This window comes from Vulpes lagopus, chromosome 7 (genome assembly GCF_018345385.1).
Source record: "Vulpes lagopus strain Blue_001 chromosome 7, ASM1834538v1, whole genome shotgun sequence".
In the NCBI taxonomy this organism is placed as follows: Eukaryota; Metazoa; Chordata; class Mammalia; order Carnivora; family Canidae; genus Vulpes; species Vulpes lagopus.
In genome coordinates this window covers 88,044,610-88,062,168 of record NC_054830.1, presented here as the reverse complement: position 1 = coordinate 88,062,168, position 17,559 = coordinate 88,044,610, and the positions used below count along the sequence as shown (strand labels likewise).

The window sequence follows — 17,559 nt, the reverse complement described above, 5'->3', positions numbered from 1 at the left end:
GAATAAAATAAAGTCTAAAAAGAAGTACAACTTGATTTTGACCACTGCTACATGACTAACAGTACCAATGTAGCTTTCAAACTTATTTCAACATTTATAGAATGTCCATGTCATACTAAACATTGTGTTACAAAGATAAATGAGACTTAACCTTCATTCTTGAAGACCTAAGATGCAAGTATATGAGAGTATATTGGTCAGCGGACGATTCCAAGTCAATGAGATAAATACAATGATAGGGCTGTCAGGGTGTTTTGTAAGCTTGGAGAAAAGTGACAAAACAGAATCAAGAAAGTCTTGGTAGGGATGTTAGGGATGTTACATGAAACAAAAATTTAAAGGACAAGTAAAACTGAACTAGCAAAGAAGAGACAACATAGCATTGTAGAAAGGGACGAAATTTTGGAAACTTTTACGTTCATCTTGTAACACCAAGCTAGTACATCCATGAAGAGGGAGAACAAACTACTACCCCTTACAAAGCCAATTTAGTTTAAAGAGTAAGTGTGAGTTCAAATAGGCTTGTTCTTTGATTTACATCCGACTTAAGTTGAACCTACTCTCTTTCTATGCTATTATTCAATCCCCAGTCTGAAGAAGGTCACCACTCAATATTTTTCATTAATTATTTTGAAGACAAAAAATTATTTGCAGGTAAAAGGAAAAAAAACAAAGCAAAATACTAGACATTATAAAATATAAATATTAGACATTCTTTTCCATCCCTGAGGCTTTCCGCAAGCATTTTGATAACAAAAACCTGACTTCAGACTGTCATTTTGGATGAGCTAAATTTTAATACCTCAATTTTAGTTGAAATGTTAACCCCAAATAATCATATGCAAATAAAGAGTTGCTTATCTCTGCTTAGTAAATTGGCAGAAACATGCATTAAACACTAAAAAGAGAAGTCCTTGAATTATTTAGTCCCCAACTGAGAGTACCTCAGATCTAAAATGCATCATTTTTATATAGTAACAGTATCTGTGCTCTTGGCTGTCTTTTTAAAATCTCTTGATAGTTTCTTTTATTTGAAATAAACACTCTACTTTTCAAAATCACTAGGTACCTAATATGATAAAAAAAATTGAAGCAGTTTTTGCTAAATCCAAACAATGACTCTCTTCATCCATCTTTTGTCACTTCGGTTTGCTAAATTAGGAAAGCCACAGCATGGTAGACCCTGGAATTAAAACTCGGTTTTGAGGAAGAAGATACGTTCTAGTCACAGTGACCCTGTACTCCTAATTCGGGGAGACAGTTCTGATTGCAACTATGCTTCCCTTTTGCACCTGTGAGTAAATTACTACATGCTGATTCATGTCTTAATTGAGGATTTTGAAACTTCAAATTACCATAATGAGAAGAAGAACAGATTCTAGAGGAATGCTACCTGGGTCTTGATCTCAGATCCACCACTTACTGTGTGATCTTAGGCAAATTATTATCCTCTCTGTACCTAACCCCCCTAGCTAAAAATAGGGATGTTAAGAGTATCTGTATGATAAGAATGTTCTGGAGTGTGAATGAGTAAATATAATTGATTAAAACAGAGACAGACACATAGTAAGCATGATACAGACATTTTATATTAACATTGTTATTACACATGGAAAATAAAAGCCAAGTAAAAACAACAATAGCAGTAACAAAGCCAGAAATAGCTATCTGCAGCATTGGCTAGAGTAAACAAGTGAGGCTCACCTTCAAAATGAGATTTGAGGGGAGGATGCATCAAATAATCCCATTATTCAAGAAGATAGAGAGTTATTTAGAAGCCAAAAAATTCTAGTAAGAAGAACTCCAGGTTTGTCCCTTTGATGGAAAGTCTGTGCTTTTTAAAAAATATATTAATATTAGAGTGGTAAAAATGACTTAAAAATTTTTAAGTAGAAAAGGAAGAGTCTAGAATTACTTAAACCCTGCTGGCTTATTTTTATTATGCGTGGGTCTCCATATTTTATTTAGGAAAAAGAGGATTAACTATATAATAAAAAACTATGAATATCCTGACAAAAAATATGAACTGAGGCCCAACTTTGAGGACTAAGGCTAGGCAATATGCAAAAGGTGAAAAAGGAAAAAACAAAACAAAACTACAGAACAGAACACCATCCTTTATTGCCTAAGAATGGGTGCACTTCTTTTTTTTTAAGATTATTTATTTATTCATGAAAGAGAGAGAGAGAGGCAGAGACATAGGCAGAGGGAGAAGCAGACTCCCTACAGGACTTGATGTGGGACTTTATCCAAGGACCCTAGGATCATTACCTGAGCCAAAGGCAGACGCTCAACTGCTGAGCCACCTAGGTGGCTTTTTTTCTTAAAAGTCATTTGTGGGAGATTCTTTAGAAATTAATCTATAAAATTGATTATATTATGATTTTCATTAAAAAGGAAAGAAAAATTATTTAGTCATACTGTCATGACATCTATTATTATGTACTGCAAATATAAATCATCCTCATTCCTTCATGGTTTATTTTTTAGCCATTCGATAACTATAGAGTCTTTACTATATGCCAGGTTTTGGATTGAACTTTAGCAAACAATTGAGGGAAAAAAAGACATTCTCTGCTTTCAAGAATTTTATGATCAAATGGGAGAGATACATTTGTAAATTGATAATATTGACACTGGCTCATCACTTTGGAATCACTGCATTATAATTTTATTTCAACTGTATTAAACTCTGGTGTATTTCAGGATTTGTTCTTGTTGCACATATCCTTAAAATAATTTATTTTTCAGGTTTATTGGTGAATGGTTACCATATAAAATGGTGAAACATTTGCAGTGTACACTGCGATGATTTATTTGTTATTTGTATATACCGTGAAAGGATTCCTCCCATCCTCTCATATAGTTAACACATCCATTACCATATATATATATATGTACATACACATGATGTATATGTGATATACACATATATATACGAAAACATTTCAGTTCTACTCTTCCAGCAAATTTCAAATATAAAGTAAGGTATTGGGACGCCTGGGTGGCTCAGCAGTTTAGCGCCTGCCTTCAACCCAGGGCATGAATCTGGAGTCCCGGGATTGAATCCCACCCACATTGGGCTGGAGCCTGCTTCTCCCTCTGCCTGTGTCTCTGCCTCTCCCTCCCTCTCTCTCTCTCTCTCTCTCTCTCTCTCTCTGTGTATGTCTCATGAATAAATGAATAAAGTTTTTTTAAAAAATAAAAGCATGTACCAGCTATAGTCACTATATTATACATTAGACCCTCAGACCTTATTCATTTTATAGCTGAAAGTTTGTATCCTTTTACCAGCCTCACCCTATTTTCCTCAACCCCTGGCAACCACTTTTCTAACTCTGCTGCACTGTTTCTGAGTTGTCTTTTTTTTTTTTTTTTTAGATTCCACATGTAAGAGATTGATATGCAGTATTTGCCTTTCTTGGTCTGGCTCATTTCACTTACATAATGCCCCCAAGTTTCATCCATGGTGTTGCAAATGGCAGGATGTCCTTCTTTCTCATAGTTGAATAATACTACTCTCTCTATATATAGATATAGATATAGATATAGATGATATAGATATTACTTGTATCATTTTATCCATATTTAATCCATTTACCCTCCTCTTTCTCACTGCCCAAGAGGAAGTTATAGATACCAAGGTCAATAAGTCAATAGCAGTGGAAAATATATATTGGTATAGTGCTTTCTAATTTACAGTGTGCTGCCACATACATTAATTCTTTGATCCTCCTTGCAGTAAGTACTACTACTACCATCCCTACTTTACTTTTGAGAGAAGAGAGATAAAGAGGTTAAGTGACTTGCTTTAGAGTAGATAGCTGTAACAACTAAAACCAAGTTATTTGATTCAAGATAAGGATTTAATTATAATAACAAAGATATAGGTACATTCCATAAACAAAGGATTGTACATCTATTAACAACTTAATTCCTCATAAAAAAATCCCATGAGATTTGTGCTGCGATTATGTCCATGTTTTCATGTGAATGATAAAATAAATTCTCTGTGGCCACACAGCCACTAATTATTAGAAGCAGCTTAAATGTGGACAGTGATACATCAGAGTGAGGGCTCTTTACTGCCTGTTACATTTCTCTTCTGCTTCCACCTGTCTCTTTTGGCATGTATCATCAAAAATCACACACAATTTTTTTTTAAATATTTTTTTTTTATTTAATTATGATAGTCACAGAGAGAGAGAGAGAGAGAGAGAGAGGCAGAGACACAGGCAGAGGGAGAAGCAGGCTCCATGCACCGGGAGCCCAATGTGGGATTCGATCCCGGGTCTCCAGGATTGCGCCCCAGGGCCAAAGACAGGCGCCAAACCGCTGCGCCACCCAGGGATCCCAATCACACACAATTTTAAGATTTATTTATTTGTTTATTTATTTGAGAGAGAAAGTGAGTGTGCAGATGGCGGGGAGAGAGAAGGGGAAAGGATGTCAAGCAGAATCCTCCCTGAGTGCAGAAGCTGACATGTCATGACCCTGATATCATGACCCCAGCCAAAACCAAGAATCAGATGATCAACCAACTGAGCCATCCAGGCACCTCAAAGTCACATTTTTATTTTCTAAAAGATAAACAAAACAAAGATAAATTGACTACAAATTTTTCATGCTTTGCTGTCAAACCAACAATGGATCCCCCTATCCTACCAAGTGTATCAAATGTAGTCTACTGGGCAATTCATTAACATCCTAAGCAAGAGAAAATAACTCCAGTAAATATGTTCTTATCAATTTGTCTTCCTCCTTAGTACTTTCCTTTGATCCTACCATTTTCTTGACTTAGCATCTTAATCACTCCCTTCCAAGCCCTATGTAACCTTAACCACCCAGCTAAACTGCAACTATCCTGTTATACTACCCCTTCTTACCTTCTTTAAACTTTGCTTAAACCATGTAATGTTCAACATAATTTGTCATCTGGTTTTATCCTCTAGACTATTCTCATCTTGTGTTAAGTGAATATATCCTTGAGTTTATATACCGCCTAGGAGGGGGCAGATCTACTTAATTAATGAATTAAAAACATATTCACAGATGTTTCCATTTCAACAGAAAGGATCTTCAGCATCAAAATAACACTTACAGGAAATAAACTCCCTGACTTAAAAATAAAAACAGTTCAATTGTCTTCAAATTTAAAAGATCTTACAAAGTCAAAGTCAAGAACAAAAGCTGTCAGAGTTGACTCTCTTGAGGTACCTTGACGTAAAACTAAAGATGGGTGAGGGAATACCTAACAACACAATCTGATTACTTGGCACATTTTGAATTAAAAAAAATTAATCAAATATTGGGACTGATTTTGTTGATTAAGTCATCCAAAGACAAAGTAATTTGATCATTTAAATCTCAACTGTGTGGTATGCTATATATATGATTCAAACACCATTTTTCAAATGAATTATTTTTCCGTTTTATGCTAATGCATCTTTGAATGTCACTAAAAGGGGGGAAATATGAAACTTTACAGGGTTGAGGGAAGAAGAGAGAGTGCTTTGGTCTGTATTTTCTATTTATGGATCATTCTCTGTATAGGTTTGGCATTCATTCTACAAATTCCTAACATTTAACAATAAAATGCACCCAGAAATGCAGACCTGTTAAGTGGCATTAAACCATATAAACAGTTTAATAAATATATTATTAATAACTTTACAATTTCAGCCAAGCTACTGATTCTTGTTTGTTTTCCTGATGTGTTTTTTTTTTCTCTTTAATTACCTGTCTCAGAGATTTCTCTTTTTGTGTCTCTCTTTCCTTGTGTTCCCTTTAGGCCTCATAATTAGACCTTGCAGTATCTCCACACTAAACAGGAAACCAAGAAAATCTTGCTTGGTTTCAGGTTTTTGTAAAAATCTGAAACTTGGAACTGGGTTTATCAAAAGTTTTCTTGAGGTAGACAAACCTTTCAGCAAGTTTTGTGTAACTCTGGGATGAATTCAAAGTCAGCCTGAGCCAATTAGTTTTTTGGCAGGGAAAATTGTAACATATGACGGTTGTGTCTGGGCTAGATGGCTTTATATAAAAATGGGTGACTTTGGATGGATTGGGCTTTGAATATGTTGGCTCTTTCCACCTACAGGGACAAAATGTGATGCAGGACTTGTAGAATTATGTCCTCTTAGATTCCTTGAGGCAGATTTGTCTGCCACCATTTTATTTCCCAGGCAGACCATTTCTTTATTCAACATTGAATAATTTTCTCCCATTTGTATGTATTAATACTAGAATTTATTTTCCTTTAAAAAGAGTGAATCAACTAGTAACTTAAACAGGGACAAGTCACAAAAGGGAATAAGTCTCAAGCTATAGGGATTTCTGTTCTATTTACAGCTACTAAAACAGTGCCTAGTATGTAGTCAGTGATCAATAAATATTTGTAGAATGAATAAATAAGGACTCATGCCTTTAAAGAAATAACAGAGCAGTAGAGTGAAGAGGAAAAGAAATTCCCCAGTATCTCTTCAAATTCCTTGGGCTCTCTGTTATTCAAAGTACTTTTGCTTCTTCCTCAAATATTCAGTTTACCAGATAATTACAGTATTATCCAAACATACCTTACTATATGTACTATATAAGTACTATATAAAGTACTAGACCTTAGCTATATGTTTTTGCTTAAATATGGAATAGTAGTATTGGTGGCCACATAAGAGAAGAAGCGGTCCTTGGAATACTTACATGATTCTCTCTATGGAAAATAACATAATGTGTTTCTCTCCTGTATCTTTCACAAAACTGAAAGAGACTAAAGAAACTCTTATGTTATATACAAAGAATGTAAGTTTAGAGAAAGGATATGATTACCCAAAGTCTTACTCATAGTTTTTGATTAGGGAAAAGACAGGTATGTGACTAGGGCTACTTGGCTTTAAGTGTTACTTTCACTCTACCATGCATGAAATTTTTCTTTTCTTCACTTTCCTTTCTGCACACAAAATGCGCCACAAAATATTGGGCTTTATTTATTTTTAAGATTTTATTTATTCATTCATTAGAATACACAGAGAGGAGAGAGGGAGAGAGAGACAGAGACACAGGCAGAGGGAGAAGCAGGCTCCATGCGGGGAGCCCGCCGCGGGACTCGATCCTGGGTCTCCAAGATCATGCCCTGGGCTGATGGCGGCGTTAAACCGCTGAGCCACCCAGGCTGCCCTGGACTTTATTTAAATTTATCATTAGAATGTATCTGAAAAGAACTACGCCACAGATGTATGAAGTCATCAAAAACAAAAACAGAAGCACTCCCCTTCACAACATTATTTTTCCTCTTCTTTCTTGCAAATGTGTGCTCTTTCTCCAGAACTTTCAGTTATCCTATATTCATCCAAGTACCATTAAAAGACCCTACATGGGGTGCCTGAGTGGCTCAGCCGGTTAAGCATCTACCTTGGGCTCAGGTCATGATCTCAGAGTCCTTTGATCGAGTCCTGCTCAGTGAGGAGCCTGCCTCCTCTCTCTCTGTTGCTCCCCCTACTTGTGCGCTCTCTCTGTCTCTCTGTCTCTCTCTCAAATAAATAAATAAAATATTTTTTTTATTTTTAAAGATTTTGTTTATTTATTCATGAGAGACAGAGAGAGAGAGAGAGAGAGAGAGAGGCAGAGACACAGGCAGAGGGAGAAGCAGGCCCCACGCAGGGAGCCCGACGTGGGACTCGATCCGGAAACTCCAGAATCAGGCACTGGGCCAAAGGCTGGCACTAAACCGCTGAGCTACCTACCCACGGATCCCCTAAATAAATAAAATCTTTAAAAACAACAACAACATACATTTATAAAGTCTGCCATTACCCTCAGTTTTTGATTTTGCTCAGAGCTGGAGGAAAGAAGACTCTCAGATTAACCATATCTTTCTAGGGCTCACATACACGCACCTTGAAATGTCCAGAGCTTAAATAATAACTCCTGAAATTTATCTAAGGATCTCAGGTCTTTACTGTGAAGGAAGTGAGTCATCATATTTGGCTCTTTTTCCTATCAGGGTCTGTTCTTACACAGTGTTCCTGCTCCATATTTAACTCATTTTGTTTTGTAAGTCCTTGACCCAAGTGTCAAGTGTGTCAACCTGGTGCAATTTGAATGTCACTCTATTGACCAGATAGCTAATGCTACTCAATAATTAATGGTACACTTCTATTTTGGCACCCAGCATAGGCCTCAGAAATAGAACATGAGAGAAAAAATAAAGCTGGTCACTGGAAAATCAGGATAAAAACAGAGGAGTCAATTATTCAGAACCATGAAACTAACCAAAGGCATTCTCCACAGCACCCGGTATTTCCACTTTTATATTCTGAAGAATCAGACATTACCAGACCCCACCCACCATCCCAAGATCCTTATATGTTCACCTAACTATTCACCATGATTTTTTAAAGCAAGTAGTTAGATAATGCATTTGCTCAGTCCCTGAAGCTATGTATTTATTCATGAAAGTGTTAATAATCATTAAACTTGCACAATATTTATAGTATCCTAGGTCCTGGGGATATAACTAAGGACAAGGTAGACTCAGACCTACAATGTAGGACTTAGATTCTATTTTGTTTTTAATCCCATTCTCTTTCCCCTCTCCATCTGGAACTGTAGTGTCTATATGTCAAACCACTTAGTATTGCTTACATATCTCTAAGGCTCTGTTCATTTTACCTCAATCCTTTTTCTATTCTTCACATGGATACTTTCTATTAATCCATCTTCAAATATATGTAATTTTTCTTTATCTTCAATATGTAGTTACTGTATATTGCAATTGTATATGTAAGCTCTAGAATATCTTTTTTATTTAGGTTTTATTCCTTTGCTGAGATTCTTCATCATTTTATTCATCACACATATATCTTCCTTTATGTCCTTAAAAATATCTATACTAGCTGCTTTAAAGTCCTTTTCTGCTAATCGTATCATTCAGGTTATTGAAAAATCAAGTTATATTATAGCTTTTTTCCTGAGTGGGGGTCACATTTTTGTCTCTTCACATTTTTTTCATATGCTAGGTTTTATGGATAATAAGTTGTAGAAAGTAGATACTGCTATGTTACTGTGATGAGTGACCATTTTTTTCTTCTAGAACCAGATAACTTGCCTATATTCAAACTCCAAATTCTGTCCCCTACTAGAGACCATAATATGACATTTCTTCATATGTCTTTCAACTTACACACCCTGTATTTGTTTGCTTATTGTTATTCTTTTGTTGGGTTCTGTAGAATTTTCCCCAGTGATGCCACACAGTTTAGACAGTTTAGCAGTATTTCAGCAGATTTTCAATGCAGTTTTGAGGCCCAAATCACTTTGTATCTTTTCCTTCTAGGATTTCTCCTAAACTTTAAGGCTATTTTCCTCCCTCAGACTCTGTTCACTGATTCAAGGCAGCAAGACAATAGCTTTTTGCCTTTAGAAGCTTCTGTAGGTTTGAGCATACACACAAGCAAAGAACTTCAAAATAGCAAGCCTCACCTGTTACATTTCATCTTTCAAACCTAATATCCTCTGCTATTTTTGCCTGGTGTTAGTCATTGTCTGTTGCCTTCAAGTTGTTCAGTACATATAAATAAGCATATATAAATAAAGATATGTAAATATATACACATATACATACAAATAACTTATTTCTGGATTTTATAAATCTTATCTCTGGGAGGATTATTCTAAGCAAATTACTTCACCATTATTTAAAGCAGTAATCACAAAACATAGTGCCATGTTTTTAAAAATCAAGAAATAAGTCTTATTCAACTTAGCATTCCCAGGGCCAAAATTGTTTCCGGCCATATATTAGCTGATCAATAAATGTATGTGGGTTGAATATTTTATTTTGACTTCTAGGCTTATAGTTATTTGTTCAAATTTGTGATAAGTTATTTACAAATAATTACACATGAACTGTTTGACATGAATGACATTTGACATGAAAGAAATAACAAGGGAAATAGCATTGTCTTTGATTCTCAGGAAAGCTCAGAAGTCAACAGGATTTGGGTCTCTAAAGGTACCTGGTAATTTGGAAGGCACATATTTCACAGGAGTAAATTTCCCATGGTGCACCTACTTAAGTGAAGAAGAGAAGGGAAGGGAACAGAGGGCAAGGGAAGGGAAGAAAAAGAAAAAAGAGAAGAAAAGAAAAAACCCTTCTATTAAGATTCCATTATCTGTCAGAAGTAAAGATGTATTGAAATCAAATAAGACTTGACCTTCGAAACAGCTTGCTGAGTCTTCTCATTCTAACAGGACACAATAAACCTAGGGCTGACCACGTCTTTAAAAAAAAATTCAATCATACTCTCAGGCTAATCAATAGATTGTCCATTATGGTCAGGTCTATCTATGCTAAAATGATAATGTCAGTGTTAATCCAACTCACAGTTACCTGGAGTTGGGAAAAACACACATGCAAACTCAACAACATGGCTTGAATATGGTAATTTTCTCTTAATATATTGAAAATATTTGTTGCTCATGAGTAATAGTGTAACTCCTTGCTATAATACACAAGAACAATCTAGTATTCTTAAGGAAAGGGGTTATTTATCAGTAACTTTCTCAACATGTTATATGGAAGAATAAAACACTAGACATCAGGGTCAGGGTAAGGTTTTTGTTTTGGATACACTGCTAAGAAAACAATCAGTTTTATCATCAGGAAAGCCTTTATTCTATTTCTGTGGGAAAAAAATAAGCTTCCACTTGCTGTTAAATATACTTAATTGAAGAGATCCGGATTGTACTGCTTATACTTGTGGCATATCACTTGAACTTTTGACTAAGTATCATTCTTCTAACATTATCACAGAATCCTAGCTCATCATGAGAACAGAGGTGCTAATCAAGAGGAATTACTTAGTAATTATATTTTTATTTAGAATTCTAAACATGAGCATTGCTATTTTTGGAAGCACCCCAATTATAATTTCTCCATATGTATTTATCTAAAAAGTTTCAATTAACTCTTTATTACCTGAGCAAACCTAGACATTTTGCCCCTCTTGTAGCACTGTTTGATGGGTAAACATGTTTTACAACAAAGTGTTCAAAGCTGTAATTATTAATTATAATTGATACACACATATCCTATTGATTCTGTTTCTCTGGAGAACCCTGAAACTCTGAGATAGACAGATGATTGATAGATAGATAGATAGATAGATAGATGATAGATAGAAAGATAGAATTGGCCCATGTGATTATGGAGGATGACATGTTCCAAGATCTTCATTTGGTAAGGTGGAGACCCAGAAGAGTTGGTGGTATAGTCCTGTCCAAGTCCAAAGGCCTGAAAACATAAAAGTCTGATGGTATAGATTTGGTCCAGAGACCAAGTAGGCTTAAGACCCAGGAGGAGCCAGTGTTTCAATTCAAGTCCAAAAACAAGAAAAAAAATTATGTCCCAGCCTGAAAATAGTCAAGCAGGAGGAATTCCCTCCTACTTACAGGAGGATCAGCCTTTTTGTTCCATCCAGGCCTTCAACTGATTAGATGGTGACCATCTACATTAGGATGGTCAATCTGCTTTACTCAGTCCACTGCTTCAAATTTCAATCTCACATGGAAACACCTTCACAGACATACTCAGAAAAATGTTTGATCAAATGTATGGGCACCCTGTAGCCCCAGTCAAGTCAACATAAACTTAACCATCACATTAAGTCAAAGTGAAATGGCTAACTTATTTCAGCAATTTCTGCCCATTATATATTGTCTTGAAAAAAAACATGAGATTCAGTTTTAACTCTCATAACCAGATAAGGAAATTATTTTAATAATTCATGTAATATGTTTTTCTCAAGTGTGAAAATTAAGCTTCAGCTTATGCCTGATGCACACAATTTATGCTTCTTTGTTTCCAAGATGATATCATGCTGCCCCTTTTTGGCATATATTTTTCCTATCTACCAGTGTGCCAAAATGAAAATAACCTTCAAAAAGCTGTACAGAAACATACTTTGAGACACATAAATGACATTAATGAAAATGCAATGATAGTTTTTAACAGAGGTATTTTCAACAAAAGCTTTATTTATTTAAATATGTAATTTTAATTGTTGTACCTCAACTGAGAAGCAATAATCATGGTCAAATTGGTTAATTAAAATAACACCACCAACTACAAGCTGAACAGCTGGGTTTTAGTTCCAGTTAAAATATTTCACTAGATCTATAAGCATGGGTATAGCATATAATTTCTCTGATCCTCAGTTTCTAGAACAGTAAAATAAGGAGATCAAATTATAAAAATGGAAAGTCTGCAAACTTCTTGATAGCTCCTTGAATTATAATTTTCTCTCAATTCAGTTCAACAGACGTGTATTCTTGCCTGTGAACCAAATGTGAAGAAGCCCTGCATTAGGCACTTGTGGGGATACAAAGATTAATAATACATAATTCTCTTACCTCAAGGAGTTCCATACCTAGAGGGAAAGAGAAAGATGAATCCACAACTTCTTACTATTAGAAGGACCATAGCAAATATTTTTATCAAGTTTCAAAGCAAAAGCCATAAAATGACAGAGATGAGGATAATCATTTTCAACCAAGGTAATGGAAGATACGACATTTTATGTGAGCAGAAATTCAATATATTATGCAACCCACTATATTAAACTTTATTTTTGTTTCAGCACTTAGAATGAAATAAAACATTATATTGCATAACTTAAACACAATATTGGGCTGATCTTGGTGGAACTAGAGTATGTTGTAGAGGTATGCATTTCCTCCTTCCTGGTCACACAACCAGTCCACATTCCTCAGCTTTTTCCTCCAATTAGAATGGCTCGGTAACTGAGTTCCAAAAGAATATAGGCAAAAAGGGAAATACACCCTTTTAGGGCCAGACTAAAAACAGCGTGTCTACAATATTACTCATTCTTTTCCCTCTTTTTTTTTCCCCCTCTTTTATTAGCCAGATTCAAGAAATCCCTGGTGACTCTCATGTAATGAAGTAGTGAGAAGGTACTCAAAGAAAAAGCTAATGTCCTGAATGACTGTGTAGGTAAGAACCCTTTTCTTAGCAACATACACTGGATTGTGACATGAGCATAAAATAAACCTTATATCACTGCAAGTTTGGGATTGAAAAAGCACTTAGCCCACTTGGGTTCATAGAGGAATCAGTACCTTGATATGTAATAATTTCATAACAAAACAGATTAAGTGGTGTAGGGGTGGTGGTAGCAATAAAATTCACCCAGCAGCCTATATTATACAATAGCAAAATGGTAACAGGGAATTAGACTAGGAAAAACAACAGAATTAAAGGGAAAGAAAAAAACAGAGAAACCCACAATTATAGTTAGAGATTTTAACATCCTGCTTTTAGTAATTTAAAAAACAAATGGACAAAAATCAAAACAATATGAAATATCTAAATACTTTCAGCCAACTAGATATAATTGAGATTTATAAAACATTACACCCAAAACACTGAAGAATATACTTCTGACCCTTGAACAACACAGGTTTGGATTGTGTGGATCAACCTATATTTGGAATTTTGTTCAATACAGTATCATACTATAACTTATGATTTTCTTTTTTTTTAAGATTTGATTTATTTATACATGAGAAACACAGAGAGAGAGGCAGAGACACAGGAAGAGGGAGAAGCAGGCTCCCCACACGGAGCCTGATGTGGGACTCGATCCCACACCCCGGGATCACATCCTGAGCCAAAGGCAGACACTTAACTGCTGAATCTCCCAGGCATCCCTATCCTTATGATTTTCTTAATAAAATTTTCTTTTCTCTAGCTTACCTTCTTGTAAGAACGTGGTATATAATACATATACAAAACATGGCTTAATCATCTGTTTATCTTATTGGTAAGGCTTCCAGTCAACAACAGGCTATTAGTAGTTAAGTTTTTGGGGAGTCAAAAGTTATACCTAAGTTTTCAGGGTTGAGGCTGTTAGTACCCCTAACGCTGTTTGTTCAAAGGTCAACCGCATATTACTTTAAGGCAAACAAAAATGTTCACCAAGACCATATTTGGAGTCATAGAACAAATCTCAAAAAACTTCCAAAGAATTAAAATCATCTAGATTATATTCTCTAATCACATTAGTTACATTATAAATAAAAATAAAAACATAAAATATCTAGACAATCCCCAAATACTTAGAAATCAAGCAATACCCTTCTAAATACTCACAGGTCAAAGAAGAAATTACAAAGGAAATTAGAAAATATTTAAACATGAATCATAATGGAAACATAATATATCAAAATTTGGGGAATGCAGTGAAAGCCCTTACAGGAAAACTTTTGCTTTTTTTCTATTTTAATTCCAGCGTAGCGAATATTTAGTATTATATTAGTTTCTGCTATACAACACAGTGATGCAACAATTCTATACATTACTCAGTTCTCTTCATGTAAGTGTACTTTTAATCCCCTTCACCTATTTCACTTAATTTTTGCCTTTAAATGCTTATTAGAAAAGAGAAAAGGTTAAGTATTAAAATGTCTAGCTCAAGAAGGAAAAAATGAAATTTTGACAAAAAGAAAGTATAAAAAAGGAAATAATAAAGATAATAACAGAATCATACTAGTTGGCTCTCAAAAAAAGATTAATTAAATTGATAAACCTCAAGAAACACTGATCAAGAGAAAAAAAGAAAACACATGAATTATCAATATGAAGAATGAATTGCAGATTAGAAATGCAGACCCTACAGAAATTAAATGGAAAATAAGGGAATAATATAACTTTATGACAGTCTATAGAAGAAATTAGATAAAATGGAAACATTTCCTTAAAAAAATTAAATTTACCAAGACAGAGTCAAAAATAATAAACAATCCGAAGAGCCATTATACTGTTTTAAAAAAAAGACTATGTAATTAAAAATTTTCTGCAAAAGAACCTCCATGTTCAGGTGGATTTAGTTGTGAGTCCTGTCAAATATTTCAAGAACTACAACCCTTATACTAATCTTTCCAGGTAATACAGAAGGAGGGAACACTCCTCAACTCATTTTATGAGACCAGTATAACCCTGATACCAAAACCTAACATAAACATAAAAATTGTCACTAAAATATTAGGAAATTGAATCCAGTATTATAGAAAAATAATAAAAATTATTACCAAATATTCTCTCAAAGTTCTCCAAAGAAACAGAACCAATATTATAATTTGTGTGTGTGGCATTAAAGAAATTCTTCTTCAAAATACATTGTTTTCAGGAAGAGTTCAGAATGGAAATTATAATATACAGAACTATGTAAAAATAAAATCACTAAATATCTGACTTGTGGGATGTAACTAAAGCAATAATGAAAGGTAAATACATAGCATTTAAATGCATACATTAAGAAAAGAGGAAAGCTGAAAATCAATAAGCTAAGCATCCTACCCAAGAAGGTAGAAAAAGCTCAGCAGGAATATTGTATAAAAGATTTGTGCAAGAAAAACACTGAGAGTCTTATATACTAGCAAAAACCACTTAGAAACTGCAATATTTTAAGATACTACTCAAAGTAGCAAGACAAGTAAGACATACCCACAATCAAGACATTACAGATATATAAATTTTTGAAGGACAAAAGGAAAAGGCAATTGCCTTACCATATAGATCATGTTAGACACATATTATCTTAAAGTATATTTATTGAAATTTAAGTACCCAATGTGCCTTGCCCCATAGCTGTCTAGTTTAGTGAACTGAGAGAAATGAAATTTAAGCTTAAATATTTTATCCCCCTGAAAGTCACCCCTGAATCCCAAAATGAAATTAAGTGGTACTCAAACAACACCTTTGCCTACTTGCACCTCTATACTTGTCCTGCTCTTTTGAATGCATGTGTTTGTGTGTTTACCTTCTCCCTGTGACTACATGTTCTCTGAAGTGAGAGACTATGTCATATCCATCTTGATTCACTCAGTATCTACCACTGTGCCTCCATCAAGGAAAGTACTCAACAAATGTTCACTTGTTGAGGATGTTACAAATTGTAGATGTTACAAATTCTGATGAAAAGAACAATGGTCCAGGGAGTTAGAGAAGCTGGATTTTGCTCCCAAATCTGCTATTAAAAACCTGGGTGATTTTAAGATATTTATACTTCCTTATTTGTAATGTGTAGGTAAATATTCTTGACTTACCAAGTTCAAATGAAACTTAAAATACTAAGTATAAAAGTAACTGACATATTACAAATCATTATGTAGATATGATAAATTATAACAAGTGAGCAGTTTCCATCAGTTTATGATTTATGTGACCAAACAAACTAGGAAGCACAGACAATACTCCCAAAGTACCAATTAGTTTAACTTTTCTCAAATGCACTTGAGAAACAGATTGTATTTTGTAATGAAGAGCTCACCAATAATGTGAGGTTCTTCTCACAATGGGCTATTGACCTCTCTTCATGTCAAGGTTCCTTTGAACGTGGGCAGACTTTGTAACTGCATTAACCACTAAGATGTGTCAGAAGTGACCCTGTATGGCTTCCATAGGTCATAAAAATCAGTGTCTCTCTTGAGACACTTGCCCTTGAAATCCAGTCACTTGCTGGGAGGAAGCTGAAGCCATGTGTTCAGCCTAGCCAACTTCTTGGCCAAAAGCCAGCATCAACTCTACACACATGAGTAAATGAGCCTTTAGTTGATTCCAGGCTTTAGTCTTCCAGTATTCCTCCTGAGGCTAGACATTCAGAACAAAGGTATCCCTTGTGAGCGCTATCTGAAAACCTGACCCACGGAAAGTGTGAGAGATAATAAATATTCACAATTTCTAGGCCATTTAGTTTTGGGGTAGTTACACAATAGATCACAAATACAACTTGATTTCCACAAATACTTCTGAACACTTCATAAGATATAGTAGCTTCTGCTTCCTCCCCTATTAGGTGTGATAGATCTTTAGCAGGACTCAGAAGGCAGAGCTGAGAAATTTCAATAGAGGAGATACCTAAGACAGGAACCGTAATTTCTGAAGAATGCTTGCAGTTGGAGTGGACTCGGGTGAGAAGGGGGCAGTGAAGGACAAGCTAATGAGAGACTTTAATTTGGAAAATACCAAGCCAGTAATACATCTTCAAGCCAGCCTTCCCATGGCAACTTTTTGTTCGAGCACAGGCATGAAATATTTAGAATTGCTAGAGCTCCACTAGGAAGACTTTTATCCCTGCAAAAGAGTTTGTAGCCGGAAGCTGCCTGCTGGCACTGCATGCAGGAACGCACCATTTGTTCAATGCCAGAGTTTACTCTTTGAATGACTGACACACTCCAACCCATCTCCAAAGGCTCCTTTGCCTTCACGACTGACACCTCCCAGGAAAGAGGGGTTGTAATTGCCGCTTCTTTAGGGACTGGAGGCTGTTGGGGGATATTGCTTTGGAGTGCCAGAGACCTTCCATTCGGCAAGCATCACAGGCTCCATGGGAGAAATATTTCAACTCAGTGGGAAAGACAAAGGCAACAGATACAAAGAAATTCACCGGGCTGATGTGTTCCTGTCCAGTCTTCCCTTGTTGTCACTTCATTTCACCCAGTTACAGGGACTTGTTTAAAATCTGTCACAACAGAATTTTATGA

The 17,559-nt window shown here is 35.3% G+C and overlaps 1 pseudogene; it reads right to left on the bottom strand.

Annotated features, from left to right (window-relative positions):
• The window catches only part of LOC121495205, a 31,448-nt pseudogene extending 14,189 nt beyond the window's left edge, over nucleotides 1–17,259 (bottom strand).
• Nucleotides 17,260–17,559: the final 300 nt, after the last annotated feature.